This window comes from Numida meleagris, chromosome 4 (assembly GCF_002078875.1).
Source record: "Numida meleagris isolate 19003 breed g44 Domestic line chromosome 4, NumMel1.0, whole genome shotgun sequence".
Lineage (NCBI taxonomy): Eukaryota > Metazoa > Chordata > Aves > Galliformes > Numididae > Numida > Numida meleagris.
In genome coordinates this window covers 50,135,742-50,156,394 of record NC_034412.1, presented here as the reverse complement: position 1 = coordinate 50,156,394, position 20,653 = coordinate 50,135,742, and the positions used below count along the sequence as shown (strand labels likewise).

Sequence of the window (20,653 nt, the reverse complement as noted above, 5' to 3'; positions counted from 1 at the left end):
GAGAGTAATGGAAATATCACTGTGACTGTAAAAAGACCAAACAAAATACTTGGTGAATGCTGAGATAGTTACCACATTACCATATAACTAATGTTAAGAATATTTTTGAGCTAGTATAAAGGACAGTGGGAGTAGAGTTCATACTGTGTGTTTTCCAAGATGAGCAGGCAGGATGTTTTTTTTTACATTAGAAGAAATCACAATAGTCCTCTTCTGAAAAGAGAAGGAGTAGATGCTTAGTATTCTTTATTGCTCTCAGAATTCCCTTCACATATCCTAGCATCATGACAGATGGATCATTTTACACTCCTTTCTAGCAAAGACAGTAGCATATACAGTATACCTAGATGCCTCATTTTAGAATAGCCATGATCTTAAATTCACAATAGTAGCATCTAATGTGTGCCAGAGGAATAATCCTTCCAGCCAGCATACCTGGAAACAAATGCATTGAAAGCACTTGTTTTTAATACTTCCATTAACAACATAATGATTACATCAACAAGGTCAGTTTTTCTCTGGTATACATTTGGGACACTGATGTGACATTTACAAACCTGAGGTAAAGAGCATCTGTAGTCATCCTACTCCAAACAATTCTCTTCAGTTGACAGAAATGGATTCTCAAGAGACTGCTGCTAAAGCACCAATGTTGTTCTGGAAGGTAAAAATGCTGTTAGAACTGAACTTGGAGACACCTACAAGATTTGAATGATTGCTTCTCTGCATAAACTTGGTCCAAACCTTTACTTTCCTCATCCTGCCACTGCATGTTTCATTGTTTCTATGCTGCAGCCATATCTGCCGGTCTAAGTGCTGAGATCTCTAAAAGGTGCACGACTTCTGTATTTTGCTTCCTTTCAACCATCTATAGATGAAGGGTAAATATGGACACTCTGCACCTTTAAAAATTGACTTGACTGTAACATTTGGTTGCCTTTGGGCTGTCAGCTAGGATGGTTTTTTAAGTCATCTACTGCTGTATGTTAAACATAATTGAAAAAATTATTTTGGAGAGATTACAATGCTCCAGTGAGATTTCTTTCAGTTGACAAGCAATATCTGCATCAGAATCCATTCTGCCCAAGATTTGGTATCATAGATACTGCCCTGTACACATCTGAAACAGATTTCCACAGTGGCAGACAAAGTGACTTCTCTTTTTCTCCAAAAAACACACTTCACAGAAGGAAGAGCTTTGTCCACCGTCAGCTCTTCAGACTTTCCTACAGCTAGTCCACATATATAGAAAAGATCCATCAGCTATTTCTTCCTCTGAGAGAACAGTCACCTCATGCTTTCCTGAAATTATCACACAGATTGCTTACAGAGTGACTAATATGATTTTCCTTATTTAGAAGTCAACAGATGTTTAATATTGCATGTTCTGTTTAGCCTGATTTATGTCATGCTTGAGGTGTCAAAGCTGAGAGGCTGGCCACAGAAACAGCTGATGCTGCTAAACCTCACCCAGGACTGCTGCAGTTACACTGCTGGACACTGAACAGTCAGACCACAGGAAGGTATGGCATTAATAACTGCATTTCAGCTAAGGCCTCCAGGAGATCTTATGGGAACCAAGGTAACATGGCAGGGCTGAAATCCCAAGCTTCATCTCACTTGTATGAAGTATTACGTAGAGTAGCATCTAGCATGTGAAGATAAAGCAGAAAAAAAATATTTAGGCAAAGTTTACTCAGTCTTTTCCTAATGCATTAACTGGATAGCATCACATCTCCCAGACAAAAGAACTGTTTCATTGCCCTTCATTTTCAGTCTATCCCTCTGCTCAGATACCACAGTAACAGAGACCTAACTCAGACAAAAAGCCTGTCTGTACCATCTCAACCTTTCCTGACATCAGGCACTTAGGAACAGTTTGTCACCTGCTTCAGATTAGGCCAGTGGAGTCCCTTCTCTCTCCACAGCTGTGTTTTCATTTTTCCTGTCATGTTTTCCAGGTCAGCTTATGAACATGAGTCACACCAGCATGGGACCCAACTGCACTACAGCCTTGCAGACTGAATTCCTGGCATACTACAGGCTAAGGGCTCCTCTGTCTTCCTGTCCCTTAAAGAATAACAAAAATTATTTATGGTCTCTCTGGGCTATTTGGTTTAAGCCTCTCCAGCTCAAGTATGACACTTTCTGGGACACTATTATGTTTCTTACAGCTCTCTGACTAGCAATCACATCTGTACCTGACTGTCAGGGGACACTCTTGGCTGAGCCAGCCACCTTGGTCGATTGCTGAGAGCTCTGAAATTTCTCAATTGAAACATTTGAAAGTTAATGAACCCTTCTAATACAAAGCTCCCACAGCTCAAGAGTTCTTTTATGAGCCTGACAAATGGCAGATGCATAGGAAAACCTCACTGCAGACTGGCTTCTCTTTAAAAAAGATTTCAAGGCAGAAGGTCGGATTCTCAGCCTCTGGAGGGAAAAGGCGGTAAGTACCTGCAGAGCTCTGTCAAAGGACACTCAAGGCCGCAGCAAGTGACTGTACCTGTATAGAATCATAAAGGTTGGAAAAGACCTCTAAGATCACCAAGTCCAACCCCAACCCATCCCCACCATGCCCACTGACCATGTTCCTCAGTGCCACATCTCCACTGCTCTTGAACATCTCCAGGGATGATGACTTCACCACCGCCTACTGCACTCTTGTGATCTAGAAAGTCTGGATACTGTATTTCCTCTGTAGTTCTACTCCCAGTATATCTATAACCTTAAGAGCTGTTTGCCCATTCATTTTGTAGCCACTGCAATACATCAATACTCCAGCAAATTGCTTTTCACACAGAAAAGTGCTGAGAATATTTACAGATATTTAATAGGTCCTTCAGCAGAAGGCAGTACAACGGAAATCCGATGTCTCACTCCAAAGAGTGCAACCTGCTTCTGCATTCTGATCATTTTAATAAAACCACTGTTCTGCAATGCTGTGCTCCTTACCGAAACAACACTGCTATGTTCAAGGATAGCACGGCACTGAGCTCTATAGCAGGACCATTCCAGTGCAGAAGAGACGGACCAGCCCTTTCTCTTTTGGTTTGTGGATATTTTCTTTTTTTTTCCCTTTTCCAACTGCTAAGCTTGCAACTGGGGTTGAGAATGGGGAGAGGGGGAGGGGAGGAGAATCTGGTGAACAGCTGGGGCCCATCACTTTTCATTGCAGGTCTTGGAGAGATGTGGTTGACAGAGTGATGCACAGAGGCTGTCCCAGTTAATGACTTCACCATTCTCCATCATTATCCCCATCATTAGGAAATTAGGAGGACAGAAGGTATTTACTGTAAACCTGCCACCTCCCAAGGAGAGATAAATAGAAACTGATAAATGGGATCTTCTGGTGCTGTTCGTCTATTAACCTTCTGCTTCCCAGTTTAGGCATATGCATGCTATCCTGCCATTAATATCCAGTAATTGGCATAGCAGTGGGCAACACAATCCTACCTTTAGCACACGAACATCTCCTGCACTGCATGCAAGTGCACAACTTCATTGACAGCAAAGCTTTGCTGAGCAGGCCAATGGAGAGATCTTTAGTAGCTGCTGACACTGCAGCTCTCACCACTCAGTTGCACATGGTGGGTTGCTAACAAGAGGCTTAGGTGTGGGACAGAAGGGAAGAGAGGACCATGCGTGCATGGCCTTCCTCCACAGAAGCAACAAAACACCCAGGAAATGCATTTGCACCTAGGGCTGAGCTGCTATCCATTTTGTCAACCTACCTCTACACATGGCTCACAAACACCTCCAGAGAAGAGTTCTACTTGATCACAAGCTCTGAACACCAAGAAAAGAAGGATTTTCCTCATCAACTTGAAGTACTATGTTCTGGAAACTTAAAGCAGAATTTAAGAACTGACTTTGCTTCTCAGAAGGTATCGAACCCTTCAGCTTGTTTGGCTGACACTTCTGCAGTGCTGCCTCAGAGGAGCTCTTTGCATACACTAACTTGCTTTAGCTTTTTCCAAGATGCAAAGTCCTGCGAGGCCACATCCTCAGTGACCAAGCCCTGGGAAGCTGAAGCAAATTCTCACTGAGATGAACCAGGATCTTTCCTGATACAGCCCCCATGTCCCACAGTCTCACAGAGAAAGCTTGCTTTCAAGTCAAAAAAGTATTCTCGCAAATAGTTTCTTGCATCTATAATGCCACAAGTTACAAAAACCTCACCTCAGTGCTGCCTTTAGATTTGAGGTCAGGCTGGACCAGGCTCTCAGCGCCCTGATCTAGATGTCCCTGTTCATTGCAGGGGAGTTGGACTAGATGACCTTTAAAAGTCCCCTCCAACTCAAACAGTTCTATGGTTCTATGATTCATGTTTTAAATTGCTTATGCTTATACCACCTCTAGGCATTTTCCTTTCAGCCAGCGCTGTAGTTGCTTTCAACTCACATGACTGAAACTCAGCAGGTAAGATAATAGCTGCATTTCTGATGACGTTAAAACACAAGTTTCCATCATCTCTGACATACATTTTAAAAGACTCCCACATTATTGAAGGAATTCTAAAGAACATCCAACCTTTTTCTCCAGTTCCAGAAAAGTGCAGGGCCTGTTCTTGCATTCATTACACTAGCAAATAAGGCATCAGCTCTTTACTGGATGGATGGTTCCATTCTCTTAGAATGCAACCATTTCTCTCTTCTAAGCTCTGGCAAGATCTGCAGCTGCAAACTCTCATCCAGGTCACACTTTCCAGAATCTTACAGTGAGTAAGCCATCTTACCTGAAGAAGGAAAATCAGAATATTTGAAAATACTGAAATTCTGTGGCCTCAGAAGAGTTCAGTATCATGCTTCTTCAAGTAACTCAAAAGAGACATTGCTAAATAGAAACTGAGAGCAGGAATTAAAATCAGATGGTTTCCTGAAAAAAACTACCATGCAACATAAGGCCAGGTGAAATACAGATGAAGCGTTTCCCTTAGGGAAGAAAACTGCACAGGAACAGCCTGTACACAAACGCACCTTACATATCGCCATTCAGTGAAACTTTATTCAGAGTTCGTACAACCCAGCTACAAGGCATATAGGACCATACTCTGTTAACCGTGGTGCTGGAAAGCATTTGTTTTCCTGTAAAAATTTTCAGTGTAGACAGGCATGACAATTCAGTCTTGTTCCATCATCTTTCCCCTTTCATGCACAACAGAGTGAAGTTTTGTCTCCAACAGTAAAACCCACATTACTGCTTTACATTTTCAGACTTTGCACATGCCTCAGCTTTAACAACACTTGTAGAAAAGTAAAATGACTCCAATCTGAACCCATTTCATGTGGAGTGTCACTCAGCACACTCTTCCAAATCCACTCTTCCAAAGACAGCCTGAGCTGCTTGCTCAGCTCTGGGTTGGTCTAGCCCATGGCATCCAGCAGAATATCAGACTGATGCCTCCCATTTGACGCAGCCTCACCACCTTTTACCGTGGCCCACCAATACACAGCGAGCACCTGGCTGGTCTACAGGTGGGATCTGTGCTGCTTCTTCTTGACTGTTGGACTCGATAATCTTAGTGGTCTTTTCCAACCTTAATGACTCTATGATTCTACACGCACCATCGTGCACACATTAATTCAGTGTGGGAGGCTAATAAAAACGTGACTGTGAAAGCGAGTTCTAACGGTAACACGAGTATTAATTTCCATCTGTCTGAGCAACTGCCAGTGTCCATCAATTACAGCAATAGCCAACTAACAGTTGCAGCTGCAAAATAAAAAAAAAAAAAGCAGAATTAACATTTCAAGTTACTGTCATTCACCTGAATATTTTACAGTTGTAATTAGCAAGCTGGAGAAGCTGTCAACAATCAACATCAGCCAATCTGTCTGCACCAGGAACTGGACTGCCTGCCAGAAATCGTCTTCAACAGCTTTTTTTCTCCCCTTGCTTCTCCCCATTAAAATTTCTACTTCAAATCTCCCTAATGCTCTCATCTTCTTCACCACCAGTCTCTAGAATTGAATGTGTCAAAACAAAGAGAGACAGAATGACTGACACTTGCAGAGTCATAATTATTTCCCTTCTTCCAACCTCAGCACAAAAATGTGCTACTGTCTTCTCTTTCCCCCAGCTTCATTTCCCTGAACAATAATCTGCTCCATCACAAAATCTGAACCTCAACTCACCCCAAAATGTTTCTCACTTGAAGATACAAGGATGGAAATGAAAAGAAACATTCCTACTCTTTTAAAAGCATATGTAAACTGCTTCTCATTCTTTAGCTTAAGAGCTCCTTGGACTCTAAAATTCCCACCTGTTCTGTTCACTTGGGGCAGCAGATCCCAAGGCAGCACTCTCAGTGCTCTTCTTTCTTCTGTTGTAGTACAATAAAGCACGGGTAGCTGTAAATGACTTGGGATAGCTTGCTCTCACAGGAGTACCACCTCATGTAATTAACGATTAATTGAAGTCGTTTTACATGGATGAGCTCTCCTTACCTGCTGGAGCAGTGCTGAGGTCATCTCCAACATCCTGACCAGAGATCCCAGAGTGTACTGCAGCAGTGGATAGTATTTAAAACAAAACATTGCCTCAAAAGGAATGTCCATTCTGCACACATACTTTGCCACCTGACCTCCGTTAAATGGATGAATTAAAGTGCCAACTGAGCAACTAGAAAAGGGGCATGGACACAACAGATAAATAATAACGCTCTCAACAGCTTTTACATCCACCAATGTAAAAAGCCATAAATAAGTGTTGGTTTCTTCAGGGACCACTGCAGTAAGGATTTCATATATGTTTTCACATCAAGACTCACACACAGAGTTAATTTAGGATTTATGAACTACAGAGAAACCACTTGAGCACTGAAAAATAACAATGAGAGAAAAGTCCCCATGAAAACTAAAGACATGAAGAGCAAGCTTAGAGGGTGAAGTTCTTTTACATGTATCTTCCCCACTTACCGCAAAGCACAAAAGACAAGTGGCAATAAAATGAAAAGCTACTACAGCACAAAATAGAGGGGCTTCAGGCCTCTTTGTATGATTAAAGACACTACACACCATCAGACAGAGCTAACCTACTTTGCACTAAGCACAAAACATAAATCTCTCACACATGCTGCCCTCACTCTCCTCCTTACAGGAGTGTGAGCAAAAACCACCAGGAGCCAGCAAGGCTTCTTTCCATAAGGAAGCAGAAACAATACGCACAACGTATTGCCTTGTGCTTTAAGGAAGAAAATGCTGATTAAAGGACATGCAGAATGCACTCTCACCAAAATAAATCACAAAAGCACTTGGCTTTGTTGAACCTCATTCAGTTCATGTGGGCTCACTCCTCAAGCTTGTCCAGGTCCCTCCACATGGCATCCCTTCCTTCTGTTGTATCAGCTGCACCACTCAAGTTGCTGTTGTCTGCAAACTTGCTGGGGGTGTGCTCAATCCCATCATCTATGTTGTTGATAAAGATGTTAAGAGTACCAGTCCCCCCCAGACCCCTGGGGGACATCGCTCCCCTGGACATCCTCCGGCCTCCACTTGGACATTGAGCTGTTGACAACAACATTCTGGCTGCTGCCATCTAACCAACTCCTTATCGACCAATTAGTCCAGCCTTCAAATCCATATTTCTTCCATTTAGAGATAAGGATGTGGTGCGGGATCATATCAAAGGCCTTGCACAAGTCCAGGTAGATGATATCAGTTGCCCTTCCTTTGTTCACCAAAGCCATCACTCCATTGTAGAGGACTGCATTTCACGTAGCATCTGGCTGTCCCCAAAGAGCGAGCCTAAGGCTGCGCCAAGGTTAGGACCAGGCTTAGCTAGGAGCCTCAGCCAAAAGTGATTCAGGTGGGAGGAGGAAAGATGTAATGAGAGAGAAATGTAGTAACCACTTCCAAAACAAAATATGACCACAGCCCCTCGGCCCAGCCTGGATCTGCCAGAGCTGTTTGGGGGGCTCTGGCACACTGGAGCAGAACACTATCAGGAGTTTGTGTGGCTCCAAAACTTTTTGGAGGAGCAGATGAAGGAGGTCAAAATGTGACTCGGCTGGCCAGGCTTCGCCATGCAAGCCAAGCTGTCGGATTGACTGCAGGGCAGCTGAGCCATCTTGTCTTTCTGGCAGGCAGGAGGCATTTCCAGGTTTGATGGAAAATGCGGAGACAGACGTGTGTGTGTAGCAGAGGGCTGACTAGAGGAACCAAGGGGAAGAGACGAGTAAGGAAACACTGGGTGCTGTGTCGGGGAGTTAAGAGGAATGTCGCAAGAGATTTCTAGTTCTGACACCATGTTTGCAAATTAACAAAAGAGGTATGCAGTTGTGTTTTTAAGCTCCAGAGCCCACTCCCTGCAGTTCCCTACTTCTGTCAGACTGTCTCAGGTTTTTTTGGTATTTATCCCTACCATCAGCTGTTTTCTCTGTGATAATCCTGGGCGACTGCATACAGGCTATCCTTCACTGGCACGAGAGTGTTGTACACTGTCACAAACAGAAGACTGCTGCAAACCCACTGGCACAGCAGGTATGTGAACTCACCACTTCTATCTAACAAATATTCTATCCTGTTCAAGGATATGGTATTTTTTTAGAATAAATAAACAAACAAAAAAACACACTTGTGGAAATGTTATTCAGCATTTAACAGACCATAGGGAAATTCATTCAAAATACTTAACAACATTATTTAAACTTCATTAAAAAATTAACCACTATCTGATGGGAGAGGATGGTTTCTTTTTTAAATTCCTGTAAGCTCTTCATTCTTTATAATAAGTCCTAAAGTAAGAAGTTTGCAGATAAGTTAAATTTCAGTAGGATATTGCTGTTTTTTTCCCACTGAAAATTACCTAGGATCTTTCTAGAGTGACAGAAGTAGGATCATGAATTCCATCTATTAAAACAGGAGGGTTGGGATCCAAACTTGAACAGTAATATAATATGATGCAGTTTCATCTGTGCAGTAAAAGCATTCAAATGCCTCTAGTCTCATGCTTTCATACTTGAGAAAACAATAATCAGGATGTCAATTTTACGTGGAGCAGTATTTAACATGAACAGCAGCTTTGTTCTTTAACAACACTATTAAACAGATAGTCAGAGCAGTTTTTAGAAAATCATTAAAATATTTATGTCCTGTGGTTCTCACAACTTAGACTGAATCATGTCAAGACACTGCTTAGGTGAGGAGGTGTTTGTGGAGCTAAGCACTTGTTTTATGAAATTAAGATGCTTAAAGCCTAGAGAAGCACTGAACTGAGCAGCAGAACTGCTATTGCCTTTTGAGCAGTGTTTGGTCCTAAGCATACCTAAAATTTGTTTCCATTGGCATGATGTTCATCGTACAAGATTCTTAGCTGAGCTTTCACAATCCTCAGCACCTCCTCCCCCGTGGTCAACAAAGAACCAGTATAACACGCAGCTCACACATTCACTCACAGCTTGAGTAGGAGCCATGTTCCTTGCTGATCTTACTTTAGCTTTCTCTGATGGTGTGTTTTCTTGGAAGACAAAAATCAGGATGCAACTAAACGGATTCACTGAAGTACCCCTTCCACAAAAAAAAATCCTGAAACAGAAATACAGGGCTGTCACTGAGGCACCCCTGCTCAGCATGTATTACTCCACAATAAACATCAGGAGCCTGTTTTCCTGGCGGTGTTTACCATTACATCTGTTAGAAAAAGAGACTGCTGTTTGTCATCAGTACAACAGTTGGAACGGCCTCCAGGAAAGCCTCACTCTGCAAAACAACATACAGTTCCAAGCAGGAGATGTAAGAAATACAGAGCAGCCTCATGGGTTGCTACATCCCTCAGTCCTTCTAGTTGGCAGCTAGACACAAAGATGACCTTCACTGCTAAGGAGCAGTTCCTAACTCTTTCCAGTGGGGCAGGAATTATCTGGGAGGAAAAAAAGATATTCAATACAGAATTCTGGGGGGGAATCTTCTACTGTGGAAATTGTTGTTTTTTTCTTTTCGTACAGATTGATTTTTACTTTTTAAACAAACAGGATTTGACCAGACACTTCATCTTTTTCTCCATCCGATTGCAAAAATCAGAGGGCATCGTGAAGAGGTCTGTACGTAGCAGCATACAGGCTCCCTGTCACCAGTTTGTCAACAGCACATCTCACCATTCAACAAACCTTACTTGCGCCTATCAGTTTCTCCTGTGCTTGGCTCTAGTGCCTTCGGAGGAGCTCTGTGTTTATCTGCAAGGAAATAACTGTTCTCAGCATTAAGACCTTTTTCTCTCCAGCTTGAACTTTACATCTCTCATTGATTTGCAGTTCCTGTAGAGAGTCTTCGTACTTTGCTTCCAAGAGTAAGGACAAGAGCAAACGGGGACCAAACATGTCCTAGAGCACCTGAAGAAGACAGTCCACTGACAGGAGAGTGATCTGATTGCAGGGAGTACAAGACAGTGCAAAGCTACACAGAAGGAAGGCAGAATCCATTCCCTTTCACTAAATCACAATATTCCTAAACTAAAAACTAAGAAAAGGTAGTTCTAAAGAAAAAAAACACCCGTAAGTTCTCTGAGAGGTTTTGAATAATGCAATATGAGACAACCAAGTATTTGATTCTGTACAGATAAGAATAGCAGGTTGAGAGATACTGCTTTCCTTAGAACCATTTCCCAGAACCATTTTAAGGATAGTCAGATTTTTCCAGCCCCAAGCAAAATATCAGACATTTATTGTCTTCTTCAGTGTAACTGAAATTTTTGCAGGCAAAGAGGACACGAGCAATCTATAAAAGAGCAATCCTTGGAGAGAGGATCTGACTCATAGACACTCTCTCCTGCATAGCAGCTGGGGTTTAATTGCTTTACTGGGAAGCAACAATATAAACTACAGAGAGATCAGATTTCTGATCAAGCATTCAAAATTAATGTAAATAAGACAATAATCAATTTCATATGAAGGTTAAACCAGTGCCAAGCCATTTAAAAGAAAAAAAGAAAAGTAGTATGGAAACTGAACAAGAAAACATGACTATATACTGCTCTTCTGTCTTGAACATAGTTTCAAGCCACGTTGCTCATTATAGTTCTTGACCTTCTAACAGATGCGCTGTCCCTTGCTTTTACTGTTGAATACTATTTCTACCGGGAATGAAAAATTATGAAATTCAAGTGATGGAAAAAATTATTTATGACCCAGCAGGGTATTGTTTGAAAGTTTCCTGCCTGCATCATAAGATCTGTTTCTAGCTTTCTTCATCAGGACTTTGGCAGATTGAGATGCGTGCATGTCATTAAGAGCTTCCCAGATAGCAAGACAGAAATAGGTTTGTGGATGTAACACAATTGGCCATCCAGTGGGAATGAGGGGAAAACAACTAGGTGAGTTGAGCAATTATCTCCTCTTTTTTAAACTCTCCACCACAGTCCACTTAGTTGGTAATTTGGCCCAAGATCATATTTTCTGCCCCTGACCAATTTCCTCCTCCAAGAGGAAAATATACAGTTCCTACCATCTCTTTCAGCCCATTCTACAACTTACTCATCAGAAGTTAGAACACATACCCAAATCTCAATAGCTTCCTCCTATCGTTAAGAAGGAAGGCCAACCATACTCACTGGAATCCAGTCTCCCATTATTTTGACTTCCTTATCATTGCAGAAGGAGCCAGAGGAAAGGGTTGAGTTCAGCTACTATCAAATCATCCCGGAACATTTTACAATCCAGAGAGACTAGGAAGGAAAGCAAATGTACATTGTTATTGCCAGCTGTGTTTATCAGTGCTAAGCCCCCCAGTGGAAAGGGTCCACGTGTCATCAAAGCTGCGTCTAGTTGAGAAAAATTATGTTACTTGCCTGACATTTGCGATTGCACCTCTGGTCTAAACTAGTTTAAACACTTCTCGTGGAAACATTAGGGAACAGAGCCGTAAGAAATGTTGTTTGAAAAATCAACTTTATCAGCAAACAGTGAAGTGCTGGGGCCAGGACTGTTTAGTACAAAATCTTGTCAATGTTTGTTATGTTTCCCCTGCAGTAACTGCAGACAGTGACAGAATTTGTGATACTCACCTTCATTCATTTCCAGAGTTTCTGCACCTGCCAGGCCAAGTCAATATGGGTAGTAACATTAGGAGGAAGCTATTGAGGTTTGGGTGCATGTTCTAACTTTGGGTCAGCCAGTCAGGTGGTAATTTATGGAGCAGAGGGGAATTTATTCCAGGGAAGTGCCCGCATTAAAATATCTGTAAACAGATGCCCCAGTCTCCAATATTTATAATACTTTGCACCAAGTTGGTACCCAAGGACATTATTCTGGAACACCATTTCTTCCAGAATATAGCACTGGGAAGCATAAACCCACTTTCCATCAGGTTTGACTGGGAAAATGAGGGGAAGTGCATCTAGCAGCATTAAAAGGAATTGGTCAGACATAGAAACCACAGCCTGAAAAGGGAACATTAGGCATAGCATCCTCTGTCCTACCTACCATTAGAGTGATCCTCTGCATGGTGAGGGCAATCCACTCACTTCCCCATCTGAACTTCATCATCTGCTGCTGAAGCTCTCAAGAAGCATTCCAAAGATGACAGTAGTTTAGTCAAGATGACAGTAGTCACACAAAAAAATACCATTTTCTTCACTACCACTTTCCATTCCTACCACTTATTTAGATTTAAAAAAGAAAGAAAAGGAGGGGGAAGAAAGCAAATAAAATTATTTCAACATCAAGACACAGCTCAAAGTTACTGCGATCCCAAACACAAGTTATGCGCAATGTGTTTTTGAGAATTAGGGCCCACAGACCTGGCAACAACTCATGGCATTCTCTAAACACCCTCTTTGTCTGCCACAATGACTAATGAGTTCCGAAACATCAGATTCTCAAAGGATAGTGATCCAGATGAGCAAGGTGCTTGCATTCACCCTGACATCACATATAACTCTAGCAGACAAAGTGCCTCAGACAGCACTGATTTCAGGATAATTCATTACGAACTTTGTCTTATTAAGTATACTTAAATTCCCATAAAACAGCAGATCTCTCCATGCTCAAGCAAATTCTAGCATTTCTTTTCAGTGGGACAGTCATGCTTTTCCACAGCTGTAAATTAATTCTTGCAGGGAAGAAGAGAGTGGCCTAGCAAAAGGAGCGCTGTTTGGAATGATGAGCTCTCTTTTCTGTCTCACATTTATTTTCTGCAAAAAAAATCTGATGTGGCAGCTTGTTTAAAACTTGTTTATTGGGAAGAGGTCATAAGCTGCACGCTACTCACAATAGGTCAGGCATCTGATTAAAGGCTGAGTAAACTGAAATGTTGCACATGAATCTCTGAGACAGAAGCTTGATGAGGAGACAGAGCTTGTCTTAGAGAAACGTTGCTGGCTTCTCAGCATCGCAGGCAACCAGCAGGCTGCAGTACTGGTAAAAGGAAGATTAAAGAATTCCGGTTGTAGGCATTCACAATTTTTATTTCTTTGTACTGCAGGACAGGTGTTTGCTAAAAGGAAGCCCTTCTTTAAAAGGAACGTTAAGAAATTATGCCAGCCTTAAAGAACTGACAGTCAAAAGAGACAGAAGAAATAGGAACACTTGAAAGCATCTGATAAACAAAGGAGGAGAAAGATCAGCTGTTTACCTCAGGGTGTTATACCACCTCAGTGGGAAATTAGAGCTGAGTCCTAGCCCACTGACCCAACCCACAAGTTTTCCTTCCATCTTTTGTGCTTTTGGCTTTACACAGGAAAAAACAAAGAGAAATTAGCACTTTTCAATGTATTGTTGCAGTTGCTATTACATGTTTCTATCAGATCTGGTGTTACTAGAAATCAATAGGTTGTTTTCATTCTTTTTCAACTGGAGCTGTAATGCATTCCAAAAGTACAAGGACAGGTAGCAATATACTTCCTTTCCTCCTCCTCCTCTCACCTTCCGCTTCCAACTTCAGCATGAAACAAAGAACAGACAGAAAACAAGATGTGTACATCTCCTGTAGTGTCAGAGGTTTCCTCCTGCCTTCCCTATGAAATCTCCTGGTCAAAAGCTGCAGTCACGCTAGGCAGACCCACGCAATTACTCAGCATCTGGGATGAAATGAACAAAATCAGTTAATATCCTCACTGTAATTGCTAGCTGGATAAAAATACTTCCAAACTTTACAAGAGAAAGAAGATGCGTAGGAAACAGAGTTGAGAGAGACAAAATAAATCATAAAAACTCAGACTTTTCTGATGGGAAGGGTTCTCCACTGGAAAAAAAAAAAAAGAAAAGGAAATAGGACTAATTTCTGAAGAATGATTTTCTGATCCACAGCTGTATAGAGAAAGAATGGGCAGATTTATCCAGGGCCAGAGCTGGATCCTGGCTCCATCTCAGGCCCTGGAGCTTCACTGTACTGCATGAGATCCTGCAGCTTGCAGGCATTCTAGGTTTTCTTAGGACAATTCCCTTCACAGCAGCTGGCTTCAGCATTGTAATGCTGGAGTAATTATTGAATCAGCAAAGATCTTACTGGGGCTTGGACCTGTCCTTACTCAAGCCTCTCTTACCCTTGCAAGAAGCCCATGTAAGACAATGACACTGATCGTATGTTTCACACACAGCCTTCAAAACAGTGGGTTTGAAAAAAAAAAAAAAAAGCATTCCCACATACAATACAGCTCCTCACCTCTTGGGGTGCTGAACAAAGTCATGTTTTTCTGGAGGGGAATGCAACTCTGGCTCCACTTACACTCCACAATACAGTCCAACCCATCCTGAGCAAGTTGTTTTGCAGAATAACAGAACAAACCTTGCTGCAGAAATGTAAAGGTGATTGTGTTTTGGAACCTTTTTATTAAAAAAAAAAAGTTCTAATGCAAAAGAGTACAAAACACTTAAAAAAGAGAAAAGTGAGGATGTAGAAACACTGCTATTCCCCATATCTTTTTTCTACTGGGCATTAGATACACTGCTAGAATTATTTTTTTTCCCCTGGTTTGGACATTTCTCTCTTGTACACTCTCACCCTCTCCCTGCCTCTTGGTTCTACTCTCCAGCAAAATGTCAGAGGAAGGGAAAAGTGACAAGCTCGTAAGAAAATGAATACCTCATTCTGTTTGAATATTACATTAACCCCCAAGCTCCGCTGCTCCATTTGTCAGCTTTTGCAGAGCTCTCTGTCTCGGCAGCACCCCTGACCCGGATGGGCTGATTAGCAGTGATCAATGTGCACATTTGCAGCGGAGCTCTTTGCACACTGCCAGACCCTCGGCCTTCAGTCGCTCATGCAGATAATAACGGCACTTCGAGGCACTTGCCCATAACTCCAAGCTTCATTAAACAGGGGGGATGTCACCAAAAGTCCCTTTAACTGTCTTTTCGCTTCTCTGCAAGGGAAAAAATTGACAGTGCTGAGGAATGGGATTCGGAATACAAATAATGTGATGACTTGGGTATTGCATGGAGTGGCTGCAGTTGGACTGTGCCTGCGTGCAGTCTCATTGCTTAACGAGGGTGGGAGGAGAGCAGGCTGTGCATCGCCTGCACAGAAACACGCCTGAGGTCAGGAACAGCTTCAAAAGGAATGGTTTCCCAAGCCCTTCAGGCAGCTCTGCAGTGCCACAGGTGGGAAACACCATGGCTGCAGTTTGTTGAGCTGCTCCTGGGGGCTGCCAAGCACCCCTAAAGGCACAGATTAGGATTCAGGTCTGCCACCCCTCCCCCAGAAAACATCAGCGTGAGCTCTGGGAGGAATCAGAAAGATGCTGAGGCACGCCAAGGCTTTGACATGATTCAGTGCCTTTTAGACAAGAAAAAAAATACACAGGAGAAGAGTTATTTTAAAAACAGAAGAAATTTGGACAGGTGCACAGTACTGGCTTCAGGACAAAAACTATCTATTTTTTTCTCCCCCTTCTAACATCTAACACCAAAAGATGCAACCTGGATCTTAGTCCAGTGCTTTCCCCACAGGAACAGCACTGCTGACCCATGGACAAAGGAGAATATTCAAAACAGAGGTTAGCCCAACCAAAAAGGAGAGCAATTTGAGATAGTAAATGGTGAAGTTGTTTGAAATGTGTGAATATTATCGCATGACTAACAGGCCAGCCAAGCCTTTTGTGTTTGGGCACATCTGGATTTCAATTCTCACTCAAAGTCCATCTTGGTTTTAAAATAGATATATACATTGTTCTAGAGCAAAAGCATGACCTTCACCTAAAGAAAAGGTTCAAACAACATCTGCAAATATTTAGGGATCCTTACCAAACAAGGCACCAGGTAGGATGGCCAGCAAGGCGCTATTATGTTTTTATTTTTTTTCTTTTTAATATCAAAAAGGTCTTTGGAAACAAGGCATGCTCTTAAACGTAATGTGTCACTTTCCTTTTCCATCCTTGCCATTCAAGAAATGAAGCCAGGTTAAAAAAAATTGTATTTAGCTAGAAATATCCCTTAGACCAGAGAGTCTTTACACAGTTTGAAGATGCATTGCAGATGTAGACTTTAAAAATAGCATAGAAATTAAGTTCTGAGGCAGACAAAAATACTCAGCTGCCAGTGGTGCCTTTTGTATCATGTGTAGGAAGATTTTGTAGAGTAAGGAATATAATTAGATATCCAAGCGTTGCTTTTCAGCAGCATGTTAGTTCAAGTGCGCTTTGCTGGAAGAGTTTTTTAAAGCCACTTTCTTTCTCACCATAAAGGAACTTTTCTTAGGAAATACACCACTTCCACAGAGGAACAACCTAGGTGATGAAGCATCAAGGGAAAAACAAGCCTTCCACTGCTTGTTTTCCCTTCAGGAATGGCATCTCAAATCATCACCACCACAAGAAATAATCACCTGCATTTCCTAATTACACCACACTTTTTTCTGACAACTCTTTCACAGAGGTTTGAACTCTGGTGCCCATTTATGAGTTATTCTCATCTGCCCCACAACCAGTACCGTTCCTACAGTGCAGTGTCTGAATCATCCCAAATGCTCACTCAGCGTATGGTCAGCTCCGGGCACTGCTTTCAAACTGAGCCTTTGGAGAGGTTCTGTATCCATTTCCGTGTATGCTCCAAGAAGACATTCATCTGTGTTTCAGCTGTGCATGGTGCTTGCCCTATGAAGGCATCTTCCATGTGCATGGATGGGCTCCCTCCAGTTCAGTAGACTTCAGAGCAGACTGATGTAGTGTCAGCCCTGCTAAGACGAGTTACACTTTCAGTGCAAACAGAAGCTGCTTCCTTTGGGAAACTCCTGACCCCAGTCAAAGTTTCCCTTGCCTCCATACCATCGCCTGCAGAATGCGCTACTGTCTTCAAAACAAACACTCCAACCCTGTGCTTCTCATTAGCCCCAAACTTTTGTCCCCTTATTCATGAGAAGGAGTACCTCAGCCATCAAGCAGTCATTTCAGTGGCACTTCACAGAATAGGGCCTTATTTTCTGTGTGTAGTGGCTGCCTGGAACGAGAATTCTAGCTGAAATGAGGCACAGAGAGCAGCCGGACTGGGCCACAAAGACTTAAATAAAGGCACAAAATAAAGGCACATGACATCTGATCATCACAAAAGGCTGCCCCTACAATCAGCAATGTTTGGAAGAGCTTTCATCATGACTCTCCCTGCTTTATCCAAATCCAATCATTCCTCAAGTTCAGATGCTTTCTCTGTTTTCTGTCCTTTTCTCCCACTCTACAGTACTGACCCCAGGACAAGGGGTGAGGCAATGAAGAGTCTGCTCTTGGCATCCAGCAGGCTTCGCAGCAATACCTGCCTCTGCCTGGCATAAAGTCAGAGAAGATCACGAATAGATGCTGACATTCACAGTCTCAAATAGCACTCTAAGATCATTAAAACAGATGTTTTATGCAGGCTTGGCATTATTTAATTGACCCTGAACCAACAAAACATCCTTGCTGTTCACCCAGTCACGGTCTTCACACTGATATTGGGTATGCTGTGTCCCCAGCAAACTTTGTAAAGGAACATATTACAATTTGGATATCTGAATCCTGCCCTCTGGTTTATGAAAAGGGAATATCATCCACATTGCCTGCAAGGCCACAGACATTTACAGAAAGAAGGGATGGAGGGGAGGAAAAAGTAAACAAATGTTAAAGAGAAAAAAAAGCAATAAATATGACACAAATATGACACACTTGCCCTGCTTAAAAGAAGGTGCAGTCTGAACCCCAACACCTGCTGGATGTAATGGACTCTGAAGTGTTGTTTTGAAATTAATCAAGTCATTTAAAATCATAGCTGTAGTCTCCATTCACCACTCCTGTGCATAAACGCGCTGATCCCGATACTAATCCATGTCGGGTGACTTGAGCAATATATCACCATAATTGCCGTTTTAGGGCTGCAAATTGGAGCTAAAATAACCAGATGCAAAAGAGATGGCCATATCATACTCTCAAGATGGATCTTCAAAGTTCAAGGAGAGTTCAAGCATGGAAGAGGCAATAGAGAGGGGTCAAGTGTAAGGAGATTGTTCATGTTCAAGAGGAATTAACTCTACAAATATATTGTTTCTGAGGTGGTAATTGTACCATCTTACAGCTATTCATACCTCATTTAATCTTTGCATTCTTCTCAGCCATTAGAGTGATTGCCTCTCATTGAAATAAATTTGATTTTGACAAAATATTCTGTTTTAAAACTGCAACTAATTTCACCAAGGATTTTTCTTTGAAATAATTCTCTTTGAAGCCACATAGCCCAGAACCAGCCACAACATCTAGAAACTGCATCTCAGAATCCATGCCAAGGCAAAAGTCATGATACTGCAAACTTGTTTTATTAATCAGGGAGACAGGTAGTCAGGCGGCTCACCGTGATAAACAAACACGGAGTTGGGGGTTCATCAGAAAGAGTGTTACAAGGGCTCGGAATAACACAGAGCATCTGTGGGCCTGGTCCAGAAGCTTCAGTCCATTGGGCTACCATGTAGCTGACACAGAAATGCCTTTTAGGAATCAAGGTTATTACAAAGGAAACATACGTCCTGTCAGGAAACAGCAGTTGCAATACACCACTGCGGTCCCGCAAAAGGAAAACAAAAGGCATTTTAATAAGCAAGAGCATGAGGAAGTTTTAAGCTGCTCATCAGCACGCTTAAGTAATTCCCTTATCTGATAGGCTTCTCTTCTGCAGAAGTCAGATGAGCTCATTAATTATGTGTTCCCCTTCCTTGCTTCAAATTGCACCATTAAAGTACGATTTCAGCTTATTGTTGAGCTACCACCAGACCTAGGCATTACCGTTGGCATCTAATAAGTCATCTGCACAGCCGAGAGAAAGAGAGAAAACACACGTACCATTGTTTCTGTGAGGCTGGGTCGGAGGATCCTCCACTGCAAAGCTGTGATTTAAACTTGCTCCCGCTACAACTCCAGCAGACAAAGGGGCAGCTTTCAGCCGATGTAAATCAGCGCCGCACCATTGTACCTTGGAGAGCTATGCTAATTCATCCTGGCGAGGATCTGGTGACCTGAGCAGCTCCAAACAATGGCATTACAAAAGGCTAATGTGCTATGGGTTACTTGATAATTCCTACAGCATAATTGGCCAACATGCAAACGTTTGAGACGATTGAAGTTCATAACTAATTGCAACCATTACCGAGACAGCATTATTTATGACTAACTGCGTGTAATAGGCCTGATTCTGATTACCTTTACACCTCATTTTAGTCAGTTTTTTGACAGGTAGGTTGTGATGTTTGCTGCATGCCCAGCTCTGGCTTACAGAAGAAGTGAACACTTACAGCTACATTATATATATATAGGGCAAGAGGAAATGGCCTTAAGCTGCACCAGGGGAGGTTCAGATTGGATATTAGGAAACATCCCATCTCAGAAAGAATGGTGAGGCACTGGCACATGCTGCCCAGGGAGGTGGTGGAGTCACTGTCCCTGGAGATGTTGAAGAGGTGAAAGTGGCGCTGAATAAAACACACCTGCTTTATAACTACTTCATGGTTATAGAGTTTGATTCCACAAGTCAGTGTTCAAGAAGCATGGAGATGTGGCACAGAGGGACATGGTCAGTGGGCATGGTGGGGATGGGTCAACAGTTGGACTAGATGATCTTAGTGGTCTTTTCCAACCTTAATGATTCTATCATTCTATACTGATAGCACAAAGAAAGTCAGGTCTCAACTGTTTGAACCCCAGGGGGGGTGAGAAAAATGCCCGAGATGAACTTGTTCTTTGATTTCCCTGCCTGCAGCACTCTACTCATCCACTTGGCAGGTCACCGTACCTCCCTGGAGCCTCAGGCAGCCTGGCAAATTGTCTGCCCTGTATTTATGTGGTTGGCTGGCAGGATAGGGATCACCACAGCCTCACTTGCCAGATTCAGCACTGGCAATACCCATGTTTCAAAGAGATGCTAATTCGTACTTACCTGGAACAGAAGGGCCAGATTTCCTCAAGAAGCTTGCATCACATTTACAGTCCAAAACAGACAGCCCGAATTTCCAGTTTTCTACCACAAGTCTGGCCACTGATTGTTGCTGAGAGCTTTTGGAAGCTGACTTCTTTTGGAAATCTCTTTTCAAGTGTGTGCTGGCAGGGAGATCATTCAAGTAGCTTGGGAACATCGTACACAGACAGAAAAATCAGTGTGAATGCAACCATTAGTCCCCCAAAATGGACACACATAAATACACATAACTGCATGAAAATAAAGTCGACTAAGAAGTCTCCTAGTTGGATACACTCATTACATTTGACACAG

General features: G+C 42.4%; 1 long non-coding RNA gene across 31 annotated transcripts in view; it reads right to left on the bottom strand.

The window, feature by feature from the left end:
• LOC110397876 overlaps nt 1-20,653 on the bottom strand; it is a 295,332-nt gene that overhangs the window by 251,233 nt on the left and 23,446 nt on the right. For 12 of the 31 annotated variants that reach the window (XR_002438056.1, XR_002438026.1, XR_002438028.1 and 9 more), the window contains 5 exons: nt 15,018-20,505; nt 12,419-14,013; nt 4,534-11,661; nt 1,471-2,506; nt 558-657 (listed from right to left, as the gene is read on the bottom strand). This is a non-coding gene — a long non-coding RNA (uncharacterized LOC110397876). The remainder of the gene's footprint in view (nt 1-557; nt 658-1,470; nt 2,507-4,533; nt 11,662-12,418; nt 14,014-15,017; nt 20,506-20,653) is intronic. The other 19 variants (XR_002438049.1, XR_002438047.1, XR_002438031.1 and 16 more) reach the window with 19 other exon arrangements.